Genomic DNA, 22,145 nt, shown 5'->3' on the forward strand with positions numbered 1-22,145 from the left:
CACAATGCCCCAGCCTTAACCTAGTCCACACAGTTTCCACTACCTACCCTAGCACCTGCAACACTCTTTTGTATTTGATATAAATGCCTCCTTTTCCCCTCCCTGTCCCATCTTTCTTGCCACATTTGGTTGACTTTTTCCCAGATTACACACTTAACCTCTGCTTTACTGATACTAATGTGCATTTCCGCATTTTCTTTCTTTAACACTTTGCCAACTCATCCACCCTCTCATTCCCCTTCACCCCTACATGTGCTGGAACCCATAGAAATTTTACCTGACCTCCCTGATTTGCAATTCTTGTAACTAACTGAAGGACTTCATAAAGTACATCTTGCCGACTGTTTGTGTGAAAAGACCTTAAACTTGCTAGAATTGAGGATGAATCTGAACATATCAATGCTTTGACTTGTCTGGCTTTCTGCACCCATTGCAATGCAACCAACACCGCCAGCATCTCCACTGTAAACGCCTCTAACTTATTAGATGTTCTTCTGCTGATTCCAATTTCTTTTGCTGGTATAACCACCCCAAACCCTGTCACTCCTGTTTCAGGTTCCTTCGCACCATCTGTATAAATGTGAGTATAATCACTATACTTTTCCACCACATGACAGTTAAATGCATTTACCAAATCTGTTTTATATCTTTCTTTCCTTTTTACCTCTAACAAATGCCAGTCTATGTCAGGCCATACAAGTTTCCATGGAGCTACAACCGGATAAACTACTGAAGGACTTATCCTTAGATCAAACACTCCACATTCTTTTGCGATATCATTCCCTACCCGACTAAAGGTATCCCTCTGAAACCTCCCATTTTCCCAGCACTCCTGCAATACTCCTTTAGCAGGGTGAGAATCATTGTGCCCCTGCAAGTTAGCCCAGTAATTTGCCATCAGTTGCATCCTTCTGAGTTCCAAAGGCATTATTCCCATTTCTACCTGTAGGGCTGACACTGGTGACGTTTTAAAAGCCCCACTGCACACTCTCAAGGCCTGAGCCTGAATCACATCCAGTTTCCTTATAAGAGACCTAGCTGCTGATCCATATACTATATTTCCATAGTCCAACACAGATCTCACTAAAGCCACATACATTCTCTTCAAAGCTGAACAACTTGCTCCCCATTCCCTACCAGTCAAACATCTCATCACATTTATTACTTTTTTACATTTCTCCTCAACTTTCCTGATATGGTCTGCCCATGTTAATCGTGAATCAAATATAACTCCCAGAAATTTAACTGATGCAACCCTTTTTAATTCAACCCCATACATCCTTAACTTCTTCCCTACCTCAACGCTTTTCCTGGTAAAAAATACAGTTTGAGTTTTATCTACTGAAAATCTACATCCCCAATCATAACCCCACTCCACCAATTGCTTCTTGTAGTTTCCTGATTATATGGTCCATGTTCCTGCCTCTTTTCCACAAGGCCCCATCATCCGCAAACAGTGACCTACCTATATCCACTGGTACCTTTGTGAAGACATCATTGATCATAATGATGAAAAGTAACGGGCTAATCACACTACCTTGAGGTGTGCCATTTTCCACTATGTACTGTTTTGATAATTCTGATCCAATCCGAACTTGAATTTTTCTACCAAACAAAAAAATCTTTAATCCAATTAAAAACTCTCCCACCAACCCCCATCTTGTGCAGTTTAATTAATAATCCTTCCTTCCACATCATATCATAGGCTTTTTCAATGTCAGAGAACACTGCTACTAGTGACTCTATTTGCCTGGGCCTTCCTTATTTCAGTCTCTAACATTATCACTGAGTCCATGGAATTCCTTCCCTTTCTAAAACCACTCTGATAACTTGCCAGCATTCCCCTTTTCTCAAGTTCATACGATAACCTTTCTGTTATCATCCTTTCCATTATCTTACATATACTTGATATTAATGCAATTGGTCTGTAGCTAGTGGGTTTTGACAGATCCTTGCCAGGCTTCCTTATTGGAATTACTACTGCTTCTTTCCATGCACTTGGTAATCTTCCCTCCTCCCACACTCTGTTATAAAAATGCAGCAACTTCAAGAGCGCTCCTTCTCCTAGATTTTTTAGCTTCACAGAGTATATCAGATCTTTCCCTGGGGAGGTTGGTCTCGATCCCTTTATTGCTCTCACCATTTCTGCTAATGTAAATGGATCATCAATTATATCATCTGTACCTTCCCTCCTGTTTAACACACCTGGGTGTTGGCTCATTATTCTTTCCCTTCTCCTTCTCCCTTCTTCAGACAAGTTTTCTGAACTGTGTATCAGTACAAATGACTTGGCCATGATCTCAGCCTTATCCCTACTGGAGACTGCAGTTTCCTCCTCAGATATCATTACTGGATATTTCCATTCCCTTCTATCTCCTCCCATCCTCTTAATCATTCCCCATATCTCTCCCACAGGTGTTGTTCTTCCTATCTTGTTGCAAAAACTCCTCCAACTTGCCCTTTTAGTTTGACGTATAGTTCTTCTCACCACTGCCTGTGCTTTCTTATATTGAACCAAATGCTGCATGTTATGAATGCTCTGTTTTTCTGTTTTTTACAGCCTGACAACATTCCTCTGTCCACCATGGTACCAGTTTCCTATTCATCCTATTTTTACTCCTGGGTATAGATCCTTCTGCTGCCATGATAATTGCTAAAGTCACCTGACTGTTTAATTCATCTACATTTCCAGAAATATCAATCTTTGTCAATCCTTCTTCACTCAACTTCTGGAACTTACCCCAATCTACTTTTCCAAGCACCCACTTTGGGATTCCGCCACCTGGTCTTACTTCAACTCTTTCACCCACTGAACACAAAACTGGGTAGTGATCACTGCCTACTGTTGAAGCAGTCCAAACTCCCCAGTTACTAATGCCAGCCAAGGTATTAGACACTAAAGTAATATCTAACACTGACTCAGTTCCTGTTGTTATATCTATCCTTGTGCCTCTACCATCATTCATACACACCAAATCCCTTTCTTCCATCAAATCTTCAATTACCTTTCCATTTGGATCTGTAATCTGATCCCCCCATATTGTGCTATGAGCATTGAAATCTGCACAGCACACTACTTTATGACTGTTTTGTCCTTGTATCTTTAATAGGCTGTCCAAATTCAACCTTTTACATGGATTGTAGTAGTTAATTATAACCACTCCCTCCCCTCTCTCCCACACTTCCACCACTATGTATTCCTGATCATCTCCTTTTTTCAGTACCCTATATGGTATACCTTGCTTGATTAACATAGCACAACCCCCTCCTCCCCCTAGATTTCTATCTTTCCTTATCATTGTATACCCATATACCACAAAGTCTAAAGTTGGTTTCAACCAAGTTTCCTGAATACACACTACATCCGGTTTTACAATCATTTCTTTAATAAAGTGCTTGAATTCCTGGCTATTGGCCAGTAAGCTCCTTGCATTCCATTGTAAAAGAATCACCATAATTAGTATTAACCAACACATGACACTTCCTGGCTTGACTGATTACTGAGGTTCTCCCTCACTTCCTCCCATGTCAGTCCTACTAACCCCAAATGGTTTACTGCTGCTTTTACCACCAGCTGAATTTCGTCACTTTTTGACTTTACCTCAGCCGTACTATTAATCACTCCTGCAATGAATGCTACTAGAGCCTTTTTGTCTACATAAATCCTGTCATTTGTTCTTTGTTGCATCTCTCGTATCCCTATTGCTCCCTGTTCATTAGGAGCATTATTCTGTTCTCTTGACATTCTTACAGCTTCCGCATAAGTGATCTTTCTTTTCACTCTTATTTCTTGAATTTTATTATCCTGTCTCACAACCTCACACCCACTATATGCAACATTATGAGCTCGTCCACAATTGAAGCATTTTGGTTGAACTCCTGTTCCGCACTTTCCATATTCATGATCACCCCCACATCTAGCACATCTCCTCTGCCTTTTACAGTTTTTAGCTATGTGTCCAAACCTTTGACAATTATAGCACCTCAGTGACATTGGCACTTATACCCTTACTGGGTAACTCATGAAACCCAGGAACACCTTCCTTTGCACTCTTTCTTCTTCAAATTCAATCAATACTGATTCACTTTCCTTTTTCACTCCCTCCTTTGTTGTTTTCAGTCTTTGAACGTTCATTACTTTCCCTCCTTTGATATTTCTCTTTAACACTTCCATATCTATACTCATTGGTACCCCCATGATCACTCCTTTACAACCATTATTTTGTGCTCCCACCCTCCCAGTGTATTCCACCTTGCATTTTCCAATCTCTTTTAGCTTGAGTGCTTTCTTAAGTTGTTCCTCATTCGCACATCTTACCAATAAGTTGCCATCATTAAGGACTTTGCAAATACTATTTCCCCTATTTTATTTGCCAGAGTTGTTGTTAGCACAAACGGGTTAATTTTCTTCATATGTCCCTGAGCCTTCTCATTAAACCTAATTATGACAACACCTTCTCTCTGAGCTTGTTCATCTTCTTCACTTTCAGAGCTTTCTCCACTATCATCTCTTATTCTTTTATTCCCTTTGTCTTGGTTTTTATTCATCCGACCCCTCACTACCTCCTCATTCCCTTTATTTCTCCCTTCACAATAATCCACCTCTCCCCAACTGCCTACCTCTGGTCCCAAGTCCCTATCCCGCTCCTTCTCCATTTTCTTTCCCTCAACCCCCCCCCCTCTTATCCTGTCTGCCATTACCGGACCCACACAACTCCCTCCCAGCAATTTCTGTTCCTTCCCCACTCTCTTTCCCTCAACAGGTTCCAAACCACAAGCAAAACACAGCCAGCTTCCAGCAACAACCAGCCCAGCCACCCCAAAATCCGCAATCCTCCCCCAACTGATCGCCTCCGGCTCCCTCCGGCCGAGATAGATTATTCTCTCTTCCCAGCTGTTAAGAATGCAGAGAACCCCCCTGCCCCAAGCCTTGTGTGTTCGCATCCAGATAATTTATATTGTCACAAGTATTTGATCATTAATGATAGACAAGGAAGCTCATTAACTCAACAACCATTTTATTGTGATAAACAGACCGGGCACCCTGACCCGGAGAGGGAACCCAACCAGTCTCATACAAACCGGGGAGGTGACCCACAAATACACAAGCAAATAACTGTATAACCCGAGCTAAAATGTAACAATAAATGAACTGGAACTTCCCACCATAATCCCACAAAAGCATTTTAACACAAGAACAATAAACAGTACTGGTCATTAGAAATGCAGGTGTTTGCTGTTGGCCACACCCCCAAGAACTTCACACTGCCCCCACCTGAGGGGTCAGCCATCCTCGGCAACCCCAGAGTCCATCACAAAGTCCCAAAGTTCCGGTGGGCGCTGCTGCTGCTGCCTGCTTGTGTGAGGCGAGAGGCAGGGCCCCACGGAGTGTCACTTCCTTCCTTCAGTCTCACAGGGTTAGTGGTGGCCAAGGGCTGACATGGTTCCAGCCAGTCCTGGTGCAACACGACTGCCTTCCGCCACTCAGGCAACCTCACCTGATATACTCACTTTGGGACTTTGTGATGGACTCTGGGGTTGCCGAGGTCAAGCACATGTCCCGGCCCGTTCCAGTGGCTCCCCATCCTGGGGGACAGTCCCTTCTTCTGGGAGGGGCTGTAGACTCATGGGGCCCCCACCATGTACTGCTGCATTGGTACCCTAGGCTGGCAGACCAGCCCCTTCTGGGACGTGCAAACGTCGCAGCAGTGCATGAACAGCTCCACATCCTGTCTGTACCCAGGCCAGTAGAAGCGATCGTGCAGCCTGCTCAACGTCTTTACAACTCCGAGGTGGCCGGCCCCCACCAGCCCATGCCCCAACCGCAGCACCGTGACACGGAGCCCCCGGGGGACCACCAGCTGCTGGAGGTGTCTGTCACTGTAGGACAACTGCCACTGCCAACAGCAGCCCTTTGTGGACCTCCAGCATCCCCTTCTGCGAGTATAGGGCTTTGGTCTCTGGATCCAGGCTGGAGGCCTGTACCCACTCCGACCAGCTGGCATCCCACACTCAGCCATTCCCCTACCAGGGCTGGCACAGAATCGCTCACCCGTTCGCTGCACAGCTGCGGGTGCATGGTGGGGAGGTCGTCACTGGCTGTCGCCGTCACTTGCTCCTGGTTCAGCGGTGCTGCGTTGGGCCACTGCCTGGTGTGCTGCACTGCCGCAGGCTGCTGTGAAACTGACAGTGGTTGCTGCCCCCGCTGGGAACACTTCCTGAAGCAGCCGTGCCGGAGAGCCATGGTTTCAGCACCGAGTTCCACACGGGCCCCCCCAGTGGGACAGCAGGTCCAGGCCAAAGACACAGGACTCTAGGATGGCATCAAAACACGCCTTGTGTTCCACTGTGTTTTGGCCCGACTATGATGAGCCTTCACTTCCCTCACATTGTCCCCCAGTCATCGGTGACCGTAATCAAATGAACCGCTGTTGTTGTCCAGAGCGTCACAATATGAATGAGGGTCCCAATACCAACCTCTGTGGCACACCACTAGATATTAGCTTCCATCATTCTGCTTCCTACCTCTGTAACAATTTTCAACCTATTTAACCAGATTCAGTATCTCTCTCTCTGGATCCCAATGAGCCCTAACATTCCAGACTACCCTGCCACACAGATCATTGTTGAAGGCTTTGCTAAGGTCCATATAGACATCACCCACTCCCTACCTTCATCTATCATTTCAGTTACCTCTTCAAAGAGCTCTGAAATATTTGTCAAACATGACTTATCATTCCTCCTAATCAGACACTGGCCTTCCAAATACTGGCTGAACCTGTCCCTCAGAATTCCCTCCAGTAACTTCCTCAGCACTCAGTGAGGATCAGAGGTGAATAAGCTGGGTAACCAGTCCTACCCCCAACCCCACTCCACCTGCACAGAGATCCCACTATCAGCCTTTTGCAGAGGATACAGAGAGTCTGCAGAGAGATATAGATAGGTTAAATGAGTGAACAAGGGTCTGGCACATGGAGTACAACATTGGTAAATGCGGGGTCAGCCACTTTGGAAGGAAAAATGGAAGATCAGGTTATTATTTAAATGGTGAAAGATTGCAGCATGCTGCTGTGCAGAGGGACCTGGGAGTGTTTGTGCATGATTCACAAAAGGCTGGCTTGCAGGTGCAGCAGGCTATCGAGAAGGCAAATGGAATGTTGGCCTTCACTGCTAGAGGGATTGAATTTAAGAGCAGAGAGGTTATGTTGCAACTGTACAGGGTACTGGTGAGGCCGCATCTGGAGTACTGTCTGCAGTTCTGGTCTCCTTACTTGAGGAAGGATATACTGGCTTTGGAGGCAGTGCAGAGGAAGTTCACCAGGTTGATTCCAGAGATGAAGGGGTTAGACTGTGAGGAGAGATTGAGTTGCCTGCGACTGTACTCGCTGGAACTCAGAAGGATGAGAAGAGATCTTACAGAAATTATGAAAGGGTTAGTTAAGATAGAAGCAGGAAAGTTGTTTCTGATGGTAGGTGGGACTAGAACTAGGGGACATAGCCTCAAGATTTGGGGGAAGACATTTAGGATGGAGATGAAGAGGAATTGCTTTTCTCAAAGAGTGGTGAATCTGGAATTCTCTGCCCAATGAAACAGTGGAGGCTACCTCAGTAAATATATTTAAGACAAGGTTGGATAGTGCATAGTGGGGGAATTAAAGGTTATGGGGAAAAGGCAGGTAGATGGAGATGAGTCCACGGTCAGATCTTAATGAATAACGGAGCAGGCTTGATGGGCCAGATTACCTACTGCTGCTCCTATTTCTTGTGTTCTTATGTTCTTATGACCTGTGATAGATCAACCTGCTTTGGCAAGTTCCTGTTAACACCCAGTCCCAGGGAGGTTCACACAGCTGACCAACTGCAATCATTTCTAAGAAGCAGGACAAGTTTATCCTTGTGTTCATTGTGTACAAAAGGCACCATGTACCTGCTTTGCTCAGCAGAACAAGCCTTTGCATTAAATCTTTGCTGTTGTTCCACTGACCCAGAAAGACAATAAAATTGAATGAGTACATTTTAAGTTCAGTAAGAAGTTAGTTCCCTCTTTATGCTAATTGGAAAGAACTTACTTGGATCTCAAGTCTCCACAGCCCCCATGGACAGACACCATTCGAGAAGTACCTGAAAGGTGTATGTTGGTTTTGTATCCTGACAAATAAACATGATATCATAATCACAAGATAAGCAGATTGTGCTCACTCTTTGCAACATAGCCCCTAAATATCAAAGCAAACCTAAACTCTTGAGGGAAACAGAAATCACAAGGCAGGGAGAGTGAGTCTGCAGAGGTTAGGCATGTCATTGAAAACCTTGGCAAACTGCGATAGACAAATGGTGGAAAATGTGCTGACTGGCTGCACTGTAGCCTGGGATGGGAACGCCAATGCCTTTGAGTGGAAAATCCTGCATAAGTTAGTAGACTAGGCCCAGTATATCACGGGTAAAACCCTCCCAACCATTGAGCACATCTACATGAAACATTGCCGTAGGAAAGCAGCATTTATCATCAAAGATCCTCACCACCCAGGCCATGCTCTTTTCTCACTGCTGCTATCAGGCAGAAGGTACAAGAGCCTCAAGATTCACACCACCAGGTTCAAGAATGGTTATTAACCCTCAACCATCAGGGATTTGAACAAATGGGGATAGCAACGCGCACTTAAGGACTCTGTTATATTGCTGGGTGTTATCTTGTTATTTCATGCTTGTTATTTATTGCTATTTGTTTACATCTGCATTTGCACAGTTTGTTTACAGTTTACAGTTCCTGACGTTTACAGCTTACAGTTACTGTTCTATAGATTTGCTAAGTATGCCTGCAGAAAATGAATCTCAGGGTTGTATGTGGTGACATGTACGTACTCTGATAATAAATTTTACTGTTAACTTTGATCCTACACCTGGTAGCTGTGGGTCCAAGTTCATGGGTGATAGCTTGCTGTTTAGAAATGTTAAGAACAAAGAGGAAACAAGACAGGTGGATCTTGTGTCCTTGGATTTCATTGAAGCACAGCTGGGTCACAGGTGAGGGAGGAAAGGCCAAAGGCCACTTCAAAAATATGATCTAAATGCAACTGAAGGAAGAGAGCCCGACATTAACCATTAATGTGGTACATGGGTGAGTGTTCCATGCCAATAACCCATCAGTAATCTGAGTGACTGGAAGCATGGGGAAGCAAGACAAGATAAGATGTCCTCTTCTCATCGCTACCATCAGGGAAGAGGTATTTACCATGAAGATATTTTAGGATTAAGGATTAGCTTCTTTCCCTCCACCATCAGATTGCTATTTTGATTACTTTTTGCATTATTTATTTGTGTTTATATATTCTTATTGTAACACTTAGTCATTTTTATCTATTTTACTGAACCGCTGTCATAAAACAACAAATTTCATAACATATATGAGTAATAATAAATCTGACTAATCGGATTCTGATAAATTCTGGAGAAGGACTGGACGCATGGGTATCCAAGGGAAGGTCCCAAATCCTCCATGTTTATGACCAACTGTGTGATTGTTGGGGGTCAAACTACAAGAGCAGTGTGTTCATCTGATTAACCCACTGTCACGATTATCTTATTTCACAGAAATCCTTAACCAGTTTCCAATTTGTACATGTGCACCCGAACATTGGGATCAATCAGGACCTGCAGTTTTCCCTAAGTATGAACTCACTGACCACCAACCCAGGCGAAGGCTCTCCAGGCACTTGTTCATTTTGCTGTATTTATCATTTTCCTGTTGGTGTGACATCACCAAATTTTCAAAGCCCCACCATCATAGTTCAACACTATTTTGGAGTTCGCACAACAGTGGTAGAACCAGGAGAACCCCATATGATGTTCTTCTCTTCTGTTGACACCAGGAGTCCTGAAGGAATAGACTCAGAACTCTTTGCACACTGATCAAACACCTTCCAGAGTCCAATGAGTGTGCTACTGCTGAAATACATGTTTTGCCCTGGGTGTGCATCCACATAATCATCAGATTCATCATAGTCAGTGACCCCGCCCCTCTCCTGAGTGTGTCTCCATGTGGTCCTCAGCCTCGAGCTTAACTACAGTGACTCCAGCAGTGATATCTCTTGCACAAGTGGTGGGTCAGGTTACTGGAAGTGTTTCTCAACCTCCCACATGGCACAGGGGAAATGCCCCACGCAGGCCTCTCATGGTCTGAGTCAACGTGGCACAGGATGCACATTAAACCCTGCTGAGCTGTCCTGCCAGACCTCTTCTTCCTAACAGAGTCAGGAGGGGGGGCAGGTGGGAGGGGAGGGGATGGTGGAAGCAAAGGTGAGAGGTGTGGTGGAGGCAGGTGGGAGTCCTTCTAACCCATTCCTTCTTCCACTTCTGCTTTGCCCCAAACATCCATGAATTGTACTGGGGCAGAACCAAGCCAGTGCTGCCCCTCCCTCTCTCCACCCAAACCCACCCATGTCCTGGTCAACCTCTGTTGGTGGGATCGCACTCCAATTCCTGATCCGGAGTTGCCTGTTCTGTTCCTTGCTGATGATCCTATCCCATGGCCTCGGTTGACTATCTGTCACATGGGACAGAAACCTTTGGTGCCACATATCCACACTAACCATTGAAAATCTGTCTGCCTTTTCCCCACAGCATGAATATCAGAATCAGGTTTACTATCACCAGCATGTGTTGTGAAATTTGTTAACTTAGCAGCAGCAGTTCAATGCAATACATAATATAGAAGAAAGAAAAAATAATAAATAAACAAGTAAATCAATTACAGTATATGCACATAGAATACATTAAAAATCATGCAAAAACAGAAATAATATATATTTAAAAAGTGAGGTAGTGTTCATGGGTTCAATGTCCATTTTAGAATTAGATGGCAGAGGGGAAGAAGCTGTTCCTGAATCGCTGAGTGTGTGCCTTCCGGCTTCTGTACCTCCTACCTGATGGCAACAGTGAGAAAAGGGCATGCCCTGGGTGCTGGGAGTCCTTAATAATGGACGCTGCCTTTCTGAGACACAGTTCCTTGAAGATATTCTGGGTACTTTGTAGGCTAGTACCCAAGATGGAGCCGACTAAATTTACTACCCTCTGCAGCTTTTTTTGGTCCTGTGCAGTAGCCCACCCCCCATACCAGACTGTAATACAGCCTGTCAGAATGCTCTCCACGGTACATCTATAGAAGTTTTTGAGTGTTTTTCTTGACATACCAAATCTCTCCAAACTCCTGTACCTGTACAAATCATATACTGTATATGAAGTAATATTCCAGATTAGTATGGCTAGAGACAGTTGAGGGTAAACTGTTAACTGTTGACTGTTCAGGCTATTTCAGTTCTTACCTTGTGTAATAAGAAAGGGTTAATTAATCATCATCTTGGTGGCACCTCAGGGTGATCATAATATGACAGAACTTTGCAGTGAGTTTGATAATTCAGTACTAAACTAGGGTCTTAAGTTTAAACAAAGGAAACCATGAAGATTTAAGAAGCAAGTAGCTTGTTGGGAAATTGTTTCTAAAGGTTTCTAAAGGTATGACTGAGAACAAGTAAGAAATAGCATTTAATGGAAAAAGTACAAGATTTGAAAATAAGTTTAATTAATGGAATAGGAACCAATTTGATCCCTCTGAGGCAAGATACAGTGAAGGGTTACTGGAACTAATAGTGGGCCTAAGATTAGATCACAGAGTTATACAGCCTGGAATCAGGCCACTTGGCCCAACCCATCCATGCTGATCAAGTTATTTAACTGAGTCAGTGTTGGGTCCATGTACCTCTAAACCTTTCCTATCTAGGTACTTGCCTAAGTGCAATAATTTCATCTACCTCCTTTGCACGTACCCACCGCTCTTAGTTCTCCTTTAAATTTGGCCCCACTTAACTTAAATTTATGCCTTTTTGTTTAAGACGTTCCTGCCCCAGATAAAGACTGGTCATTTGCCTTATCTATGCTCCTCTATAAAGTTATTCTTCAACATCATTCGCTCCAGGGAGAAAAGTCACAGCCCATTCTGTCTATCCTTATAAAGCAAGCCCTCCAGTCATGGTAACATCTTCCTAAATTTCTTTTGCACCCTCTCCAATTTAATGATATCCTTGAGAGTATTTCAAAACATGTTGATAAAGGACCAAGAAGTGATAATGAAAGGCAAGACAGAGTGAGAATAGCGGGTGACAAAAAAAAAGGAAATGTTAGAAGCTTTTATAGGTACAATATGTAAAATGGTAAAGATTATAGAGAAATTAAATAAACACTCTGCATTCCTCCCAACAGAGGAGCAAAATGCTCACCAGTATTATCACAGATAATACACCTCTATCAGGTCTCCCTTCAGCCTCCACTGCTCCAGAGAAAACAACCCAAATTTATCCAAACTCTTCCCAAAGCACATGCCCTCCAATCCAAACAGCATAAATTGTTTTACACAAAGTGGTGAGTGCGTGGAATGGGGTGTCGACGACGGTGGTGGAGGCAGATACAATAGGGTCCTTTAAGGAACTCTTGGACAGGTTCATGGAGCTTAGAAAAATAGAGGGCTATGGGTAACCCTAGATAATTTCTAAGATAAGGACATGTTCAGCACAGCTTTGTGGGCCGAAGGGCCTGTATTGTACTATAGGTTTTCTATGTTTCTATGTTTCTATGTTCTATAAGATCAAAAAATAGAAGACATAGGAGCAGAATTTGGCATTCAACCCATCAGTTCTTCTCTACCATTTCAACAGAGTGATTTAATATCCTTCTCAACCTCATTCTCCTGCCTTCCTCATGTAATCTTTGATGACCTCACTAATTAAGTACCTATCAACTTACACTTTAAATATACCAGTGATGTGATGTCCCCAGTCATCTGCAGCAACCAACCTCTGGCTAAAAAATAATCCCCTTTTTCTTGTTCTAACTCTTCTAAGGCTGTGCCCTTTGGTCTTAGACTCCCCCACTACAGGAAACATCCTCTCTACACCCTTTCTACCTAGGTATTTCAGTGTTCAATAGGTTACAGTGAGATTCCCCTCTCATTCTTCTGTACACCAGTGAGTATAGGCCTAGAGCCATCAGACACGCCTCAGGTGTTAACCCTTTCATCTCCATGAAACTTTTCATGAACCTCCTCTGAACCCTTTCCAATTCCATCACATCTTTCTTAGAGGAGGGGTCCAGAACTATTCATAATACTCCAAGTGCAGTCTGAACAATGCCTTATAAAGGCTCAGCGTAGAATAGCCTAGAACATCAAAACAAATCATTTTTTTATATTCTAGTCCCTCTCGAAATTAATGCTAACATTGCATTTGCCTTCCTTACCATGAACTCAATCTGCAAACTAACCTGTACAGAATCCTACATGAGGTCTCACAAGTCCCTTTGCACCTCAGATTTTTGTATTTTCTCCCCATTTGGAAAATAGTCAACCCTTTCATTTCTTCTACCAAAGTTCATGACCAAATATTTCCTTACACTGTATTCCATCTGCCACCTCTTTGCCTTTTCTCCTAGTCTGCTGAATTTCTGCAGACTTCCGGCTTAATCAACACTATCTGCCTCTCTCCTTTTTTGAAGAGTGGAGTGGCATTTGCAATTTTCCAGCCTTTCAGAACCATTCCAGAATCTAATGATTCTTGAAAGATCATTACTAATGCCTCCATAATCTCTTCAGCCACCTCTTTTAGAACCCTTGGGTGTACATTATCTGATCCAAGTAACTTATTTACCTTTATGCTCCCTGACACCCTGGAGCTTCCACAGTGAAGAATGATGCAAAATACTTATTCAGTTCATCCACCATTTCCTTGTCCCTCATTACTATCTTCTCCAGCGTCATTTTCTAGTGGTCCAATATCCACTCTTATCTTACTTTTACACTTTATATATCTGAAGAAACTTTTGGTATTCTCTTTTATATTATTGGCTAGCTTACTTTCATATTCCATCTTTTTCTTCTTTATATCTTTTTTGGTATTTTCTGTTGGTTTTTAAAAAGTTTCTCAATCCTTTAAATTCCCACTAACTTTTGCTCTATTATATGCCCTCTCTTTGGCTTTTATATTGGTTTTGACTTCTCTTGTTAGCCACTGTTATGTCATTTTGCCTTTAGAGTACTTATTCCTTTTTAGAATGTATATATCTCGTGCCTTCCATATTGCTTCCAGAAATTTCAGCCATTGCTACTCTTCTGTCATCCCTGTCAGTGTTTTTTCCCTATTAATTTTGGCCAATTGCTCTCTCATGCCTTTGTAATTTCCTATACTCCACTGTAATACTGATACATCTGACTTCAGCTTCTTCTTTTCAAAGCTAAGGGTGAATCAGATTATGTTATGATCATTTGCCCCTAAGGGTTCTTCTGCTCAATGCTCTCTAATCAATTCTGGTTCATTGCACAACACCCAATCCAGAATAACTGGTCCCCTAGTGCACTTAACCACAAGCTGCTCTAAAAAGCTATCTCGTAGGCATTCTAGAAATTCCCCCTTGGGATCCAGCACCAACCTGATTTGTAACATTGCCCTTTTGGCATGCATTTTCTATCTCTGTTGTAATTGTAGACCATATCCTTACTACTGTTTGAAGGTCTTATACAACTCCCATCAGTGTTTTTTTTTACCCTTGCAGTTCCTTAGCTCTACCCACAATGATTGAACACCTCCTGACCCTATGCAAGTGAGGAAATCGAGGATCCTGATTCACAAGGTATTGAAGCTTATTGATTAGTTTTGAGGGGATGATAGTATTAAATGCTGAGCTGTAGTTAATGAAGAGCAACCTAATGTATGCACCTTTGCTGTTAAGATGTTTTGGGATTCAGTGAAGAGCCAATGAAATGGCATCAGCTGTTAACCTGTTGTGAAAGTGAGATAGGGTAATGCCTGTTCTAGCATGCCAAGCTCTAGTGGACTGGGCAGATGAGATCTACAGTGAGATCCAATGGCCAGGAAGGCAGCATTGCAACACTCTGTGGAAAGTGAAGGACATAACAAGGCACAGAAGATGTCATGGTCATTCACTAAAACCAAGGAAAACCCTAGTTTATGATGCTTCTTCCATGGGACACGGTCTTCTGAGGTCAAAAGAGTGGAACTGCCCCAGTGCAATGGCTTTTCCACTTTAAAAACCTTCCTGCACAGGTTTCCTGTCATCATCGGACATACTGAATCAGCAAATTTACGGATGACACCGAGATTAGGGATTGAATGGACAGTGAGTAAGGCTTGCAGGGTGATCTGGTTCAGCTGGAAAAATGGGATGAACAATGTCAGATAGACTTCAGTGCAGACAAGCATGAGTAGGTGCACGTCAGGAGGACAAACTAGGGTAGAACTTACACGGTGAGCGGTAGAGCACAGTGGAGTATGATAGAACAGAGGGATCTATGAAAGTGAAGAAGAATTCTAACAAAGTTTCCAGCAAGATCTGGACCAGCTGGAAAAATGGCAGATAGAATTTAATTCAGACAAGTGTGAAGAGGTGCATTTGGGAAGACAAGCCAGGTGAGTGGTAGGGCACTGCAGAGTGTAATAGAACAGAGGGATCTATAATTCAGATCTATAATTCCTTGAAAGTAGGCAGATAGGGTCATAAAGTGAGCTTTTTGCACATTGGCCTTCATAAATCAACATATTGAGTACAGGAGTTTGGGATGTTATTTTGAAGTTGTATAAGATGGTGGTGAGGTTAAATTTGAAATATTGTGTGTGTAGTCTTGGTCACTTACCTACAGGAGAGGCATCAATAAGATTGAAAGAGTGCACAGAAAAATTTACAAGGATGTTGCTGGGATTTGAGGACTTGAGTTATAGGGAAAGGTTAGTATTTTAACCCCTAGAGCATAAGAAAATGAAAGAAGATTTGATAGAGGTATACAAAGATATGAGGGGTATAAATAGGGCTAACAGGTGAAATATTTAAGGGTAACATGAGGGGGAACTTCTTAACTCAGAGCATGGTGAGAGAATGAAATGAGCTGCTAGTGGAAGTGGTGAATGCAAATTTGATTTCAACATTTAATAGAAATTTGGATAAGTATCACAAGCCTGGTTTTGCAACCACTGAAGCCAGGCTGATAATCTCTGAAGAGTGTTGATAATGCCTGGGGTTACACGTCTTTTAAAGACAGTGCCCAGGAGAAGGCAATGGCAAACCAGTTCTGTAGAAAAAATTGCCAACAGTAATCATGGTCAAAGATGGGCTATAGTCGGGGTACAGGTCAATGAGACTAGGCAGGATGATCGTTCAAATGGGCTGACACTATGACTACCCTACAAACCAATGTGTTGAGGACTGAGACCAGTCTCAGAGCCAGCACCAAGAAAGGTCACATCACTGCACTGATGCTTATTTCCATCTTTCTCAGTAAAGAACCTGACTTTTATCAAGCTCCCCACTGGAGCAGGGCTATTCAGGATGATTGTGTATGGACATATTCAGAAGCCAAGATCTACAGTCGAGATTCCCAACATTTTTTATTCTATGGAGTTTACCATTAATCAAAAGGTCTGCAGACCCCAGGTGGGGAGCCCCTGCTCCAAAGCATCACCAAGTCATTTATGGGAGCAGATGAAAGGAAAGGTCTTACACACATACAACACACATTCTGCAGGTGATAGAGATTTTGAGCAACATATAAATAGTTAATATTTTGAGCCAAGACCTGTCCTAATGAAGGGTCTTGACCCAAAATGTAGACTGTCTATTTCACTCCCTAGATACTGCTGGACCGGCTGTGTTTCTCAAATTTTTTGTGTGTGTTGCTCCAATCTCCAGTATCTGAGTTTCTCAAACTTTTTGTGTGTGTTGCTCCGATCTCCAGTACCTGCAGATCCTCTTGAGCTCTGACTGCTTGTGTTTGTGTTGCCATCTACAGGTGAGCTTTCTAACACCCTGATCCCTGTGTTGGAAAGTAGTGGTAATAGCGCTAAGGTGTCCGATTAGACATTGTTTGTTGTGGGTTTTGTATGGTTGCACAAAGTCAAAAGATGTTTGATATTTGGATTTAATTAGAAAATCATTGTTAAAGTCTGGTCTCTCAAGCTATTACACAATAAAAGTGGTGAAACACTGGCATTTTGTGGTGTGATGGGAACTGTGTTAGTTGAAATAAAATATCACAATAACTCACTGAACCTGACAGCACAGGCTGTGTCGGTAAATATTAATAGACATTTTACCAGGGTTTATTGTGTGAATGCTATTGGTGTAATCACTTGAATCCTGTTTGGCATACTCAACCCCCAGCTGTTCTAGTCTCTTGTTTCAGGAAGGGCCACAGCATCCGGTATTTGGATATAAATGGCTAGACAAGGGTTATCAGTAGTGCCCAGGCAACAATGCTATCACTGTTCAAAAACTCCTGAAAAATCAAGGAATGTCACCATTACTGAGACCATCTATAATGTTTGCCTTCATAGCTGCTCTGTCTCTCCGCAGCTTAATCAGCAGTATGGGTGAGTTTGCATCACTTCTCTTCCAAGCCCTACTCGTTTAAATTGATTGCCAGGATTGGTCATAATCCTACTGGTGTTCACGATTAGCAGATCACACATCTGAATTTTTAAATGAGATATGATGTGCTGGCATCAAATTCAGGAACTTTTCTTAATCATCATGCAATGACAAGGAAAATTCAGCTAGGCACCTGGCAGAGCATTGGATTTGCTGATGGTTCAGATGGTTTGACAGAGAAAGCTAGTGAGATGGCATCTGTGGAAGGAGAAGCAGTATAAATCTTTTGGTCTCTCTATTCTGATGAAAGGCTATTTACCTGAAAACTTAATTCTGCTTCCCCCTCTACAGATGGTGTCTGACCTGTTGAGCATTTCCAACATTTCTGTTGTCATTTCTTATCTCCACAATCTGCAGATTTGCTTTTACTTTTGAGAATCAGGTTAATTGCTGTGTGGGAGATTTTGTTGTGTTAAGGACATCCTGAGTTCCCAAGCCATTGTCTGTTAATTAGGAAGATGTGACAGGATCAGAAGATGCTGGATCTTTGTGGGTTAAGTCAAGCAAATGCAAGGGTAAAAGGACTCTGATGGCAGTTATATACAGGCCTCACAACATCGGCTGGGATATGGAACAGAGGTTACAACAGGAAATAGAAAAGGTTTATCAAAAGGGCAATGTTATGATTGTCATGGGAGATTTTAGCATGTAAGTAGATTGGGAAAATCAGGTTGGTTATAGATCTCAAGAGAGTGATTTTTGTTGAATGCCGATGAAATGATTTTTTAGAGCAGTTTGTCATTGAGCCTATGAGGGGATCAGCTATACTGGGTTGGATGTTCTGTAATGAACCGAAGGTGATTAGGGAGCTTAAGATAAAAGAGCCCCTAATCACAATATGATTGAGTTCAACTGGAAATTTGATAGGAAAAAAGTAAAGTCTGATGCAGCAGTATTTCAGTGGAGAGTAAAAAATTACAGTGGTATAAGAGAGGAGAATGGAAGAAGCTGCTGGCAGGGATGACAGTAGAGCAGCAATGGCACATGTTTCTGGGAAAAATGCGGAAGGTGCAGGAAAGATGTATTCCAAGAATGGAGAAATACTCAAATAGCAAAATAGTACAACCATGGCTGGCAAAGGAAATCAAAGCTAATGTAAAAGCAAAAGAGAGGGCATACAACAAAGCAAAAGTTAGCGGGAAGATAGAGGATTGGGTAGTTTTTCAAAGCCTACAGAGAGCAACTAGAATAATCATTAGGAGGGAAAAGAAGAAATATGAAAGCGAGCTAGCAAACAATAGCAAAGTGCATAGTAAAAGTTTTTCCAAGTATGCAAAAAATAAAAGACAGATGAGAGTGGATATAGAGCAACTAAAAAATGAGGCGGGAGAAATAATAGCGGGGAACAACGAGATGGCTGATGAACTAAGTGAGTATTTTGCATCAGTCTTCACTGTGGAAGACACTAGCAGTATGCCAGATGTTGTCGTGTGTGAAGGAAGAGAAGTGAGTGCAGTTACTATTACACAGCAGAAGGTGCTCAAAAAGCTGAAGTCACCCAGACCAGATGAACTGCACCCAAGGGTTCTGAAAGTTAGAGATTGTGGAGGAATTAGCAATGATCTTTCAAAAATCATTGGACTCTGAATGGTGCCAGAGGACTGGAAAATTGCAAATGTCACTCCACTCTTTAAGAAAGTAGGAAGGCACCAGAAAGGCAATTATAGACCAGTTAGCCTGAACTCAGTGGTTGGGAAGATGTTGGAGTCAATTATTAAGGATGAGGTTATGGAGTACGTAGTGACACAGGATAAGATAGAACAAAGGCAGCATGGTTTCCTTAAGGGGGAAAGCTTGCCTGATGAACCTGTTGGAATTCTTTGAGGAGATTACAAATAGAATAGATAAAAGGGTTACAGTGGATGTTGTATATTTGGGCTCTCAGAAGGCCTTTGACAACGTGCCATATATGAGGCCGTTTACCAAGTTAAGAGCCCATGGTATTAAAAGATCATTGTCTGATTGGCTGCCAGTGACTAGTGGTGTTCCACAGGTGTCGCTGTTGGGACCGCTTTTTTTTTAATGCTGTACATAAGTGATTTAGATGATGAAATAGATGGCTTTATTACCAAGTTTGCAGATGATACGAACATTGGTGGAGGGGCAGGTAGTGTTGAGGAAACACATAGGCTGCAGAAGGACTTAGACCATTTAGGAGAAAGGGCAAGAAAGTGGCAAATGAAATACAATTTGGAAAATGTATGGTCATGCAATTTGGTAGTAGAAATAAATGTGCAGATTATTTTCTAAATGGGGAGAAAATCCAAAAATATGAGATGCTAAGGTACTTGGGAGTCCTTGTACAGAACACATGAAAGGTTAACTCATAGGTTGAGTCAGTGGTGAGGAAGACAAATGCAATGTAAGCATTCATTTCAAGAGGTCTAGAATACAAGAGCAGGGATGTGATACTGAGGCACTGGTGAGGCCTCATCTTCAATATTATGAACAGTATTTGGCTCCTCATCTGAGAAAAGATGTGTTGACATTGGAGAGGTACAGAGGCAGTTCACAGAGATGATTCTGGGAATGAGGAACATTTGCTGGCTCTGGGTCACTACTCACTTGAATTTAGAAGGATGGGGGGGATCTCACTGAAACCTTTCAAATGTTGAAAGGTCTAGACAGAGTAGATGTGGAAAGGATGTTTTCCATGGTGGGGAGGTCTAGGATAAGAGGCACAGCCTCAAGATAGAGGAGTGTCCATTTAAAACAGGTATGCAGAGAAGTTTCTTAAGCCAGCGGGTGGTGAATTTGTGGAATTCATTACCACAGGCCGCTGTACAGTTCGGATCGTTCAGTGTACTTAAGGCAGAGATTGATCATTTCTTGATTGAACATGGCATCAAATGTTATGGGGAGAAGGCTGGGGAGTGGGGTTGAAGAGCAGAAATAAAAGGATCAGCCATGATTGAATGACAGAGCAGACCCAATGGGCCAAATGGCCTAATTCTGATACTTTGTCTTATGGTCTAAATGCTTTGAGTAGATGCTGACAAAAGGCTCTGTAAAGACGTTGTCCCAATACTACTTTCCTGTGTGATACCTTTTCAACTCCTCACTTTAATGATGTTCATCCATGTCATAGAAACATAGAAAACCTACAGCACAATACAGGCCCTTTGGCCCACAAAGTTGTGCCGAACATGTCCTTACCTTAGAAAGTACTAAGCTTACCCATAGCCCTCTATTTTTCTAAGCTCCATGTAACTATCCAAAAGTCTCTTAAAAGACCCTATCGTATTTGCCTCCACCACTGTTGCCGGCAGCCCATTCCACGCACTCACCACTCTCTGCATAAAAAATTTACCTCTGACATCTCCTCTGTACCTGCTCCCCAGTACCTTAAACCTCTTGTGGCAACCATTTCAGCCCTGGGAAGAAGCCTCTGGCTATCCACATGATCATGCCTCTCATCATCTTATATACCTCTGTCAGGTCACCTCTCATTCTCCGTCGCTCCAAGGAGAAAAGGCCGAGGTCACTCAACCTATTCTTTTAAGGCATACTCCCCAATCCAGGCAACATCCTTGTAAATCTCCTCTGCACCCTTTCTATGGCTTCCACATCCTTCCTGTAGTGAGGCAACCAGAACTGAGCACAGTACTCCAAGTGGGGTCTGACCAGGGTCTTATATAGCTGCAGCATTACCTCTCGGCTCCTAAATTAAATTCCACAATTGATGAAGGCCCATACACCATATGCCTTCTTAACCACAGAGTCAACTTGCACAGCTGCTTTGAGTGTCCTGTGGACTCGGACCCCAAGATCCCTCTGATCCTTCACACTGCCAAGAGTATTACCATTAATTAATATATATCCTGCCAGCATATTTGACCTACCAAAATGAACCACTTCACACTTACCTGGCTTGAACTCCATCTGCCACTTCTCAGCCCAGTTTTGCAACTTATCAACATTCCGCTGTAACCTCTGACAGCCCTCCACACCATCCACAACACCTCCAATCTTTGTGTCATCAGCAAACTTACTAACACATCCCTCCACTTCCTCATCCAGATGATTTAGAAAAATCATGAAGAGTCAGGGTCCCATAACAGATCCCTGAGGCACTCCACTGGTGACCGACCTCCATGCAGAATATGACCCGTCTACAACCATTCTTTGCCTTCTGTGGGCAAGCCAGTTCTGGATCCACATAGCAATGTCCCCTTGGATCCCATGCCTCCTTACTTTCTCAATAAGCCTTGCATGGAGTACCTTATGAAATGCCTTGCTGAAATCAATATGCACTACATCTGCAATGTGTTTAGTCACATCCTCAAAAAATTCATCCTAAAAAAAATTAATCTATTTTGCATGCACTCATTTCAGACCAACCGCCTTCGGTCACTGCTTTGACATTAATGTAGTCCTAATTTCTTCAGTGTTTTCTGTCCTCCCTTCTATCACTGACCATTATTCTCTCCACCATTTTCAGTTTTCTGCCATTTCTCTCTCAGGTCTGTCACACATCTTGAGTTTAAAAAATGCTCCTCAGCTCAGTTCTATCAACAGCCACCAAGATCTTGCACACTCTGAGGACTTATTACCTGTTTAATTTCTTTATATATACAGTAGTTAAGATATACATATAAATACACTGTAGTTTTTTTCTATATATTTATTTATATAAATAGGGTGAGTTGAACAGCTTGGAAAAG

This window comes from Mobula birostris, chromosome 11 (assembly GCF_030028105.1).
Source record: "Mobula birostris isolate sMobBir1 chromosome 11, sMobBir1.hap1, whole genome shotgun sequence".
NCBI lineage: Eukaryota > Metazoa > Chordata > Chondrichthyes > Myliobatiformes > Myliobatidae > Mobula > Mobula birostris.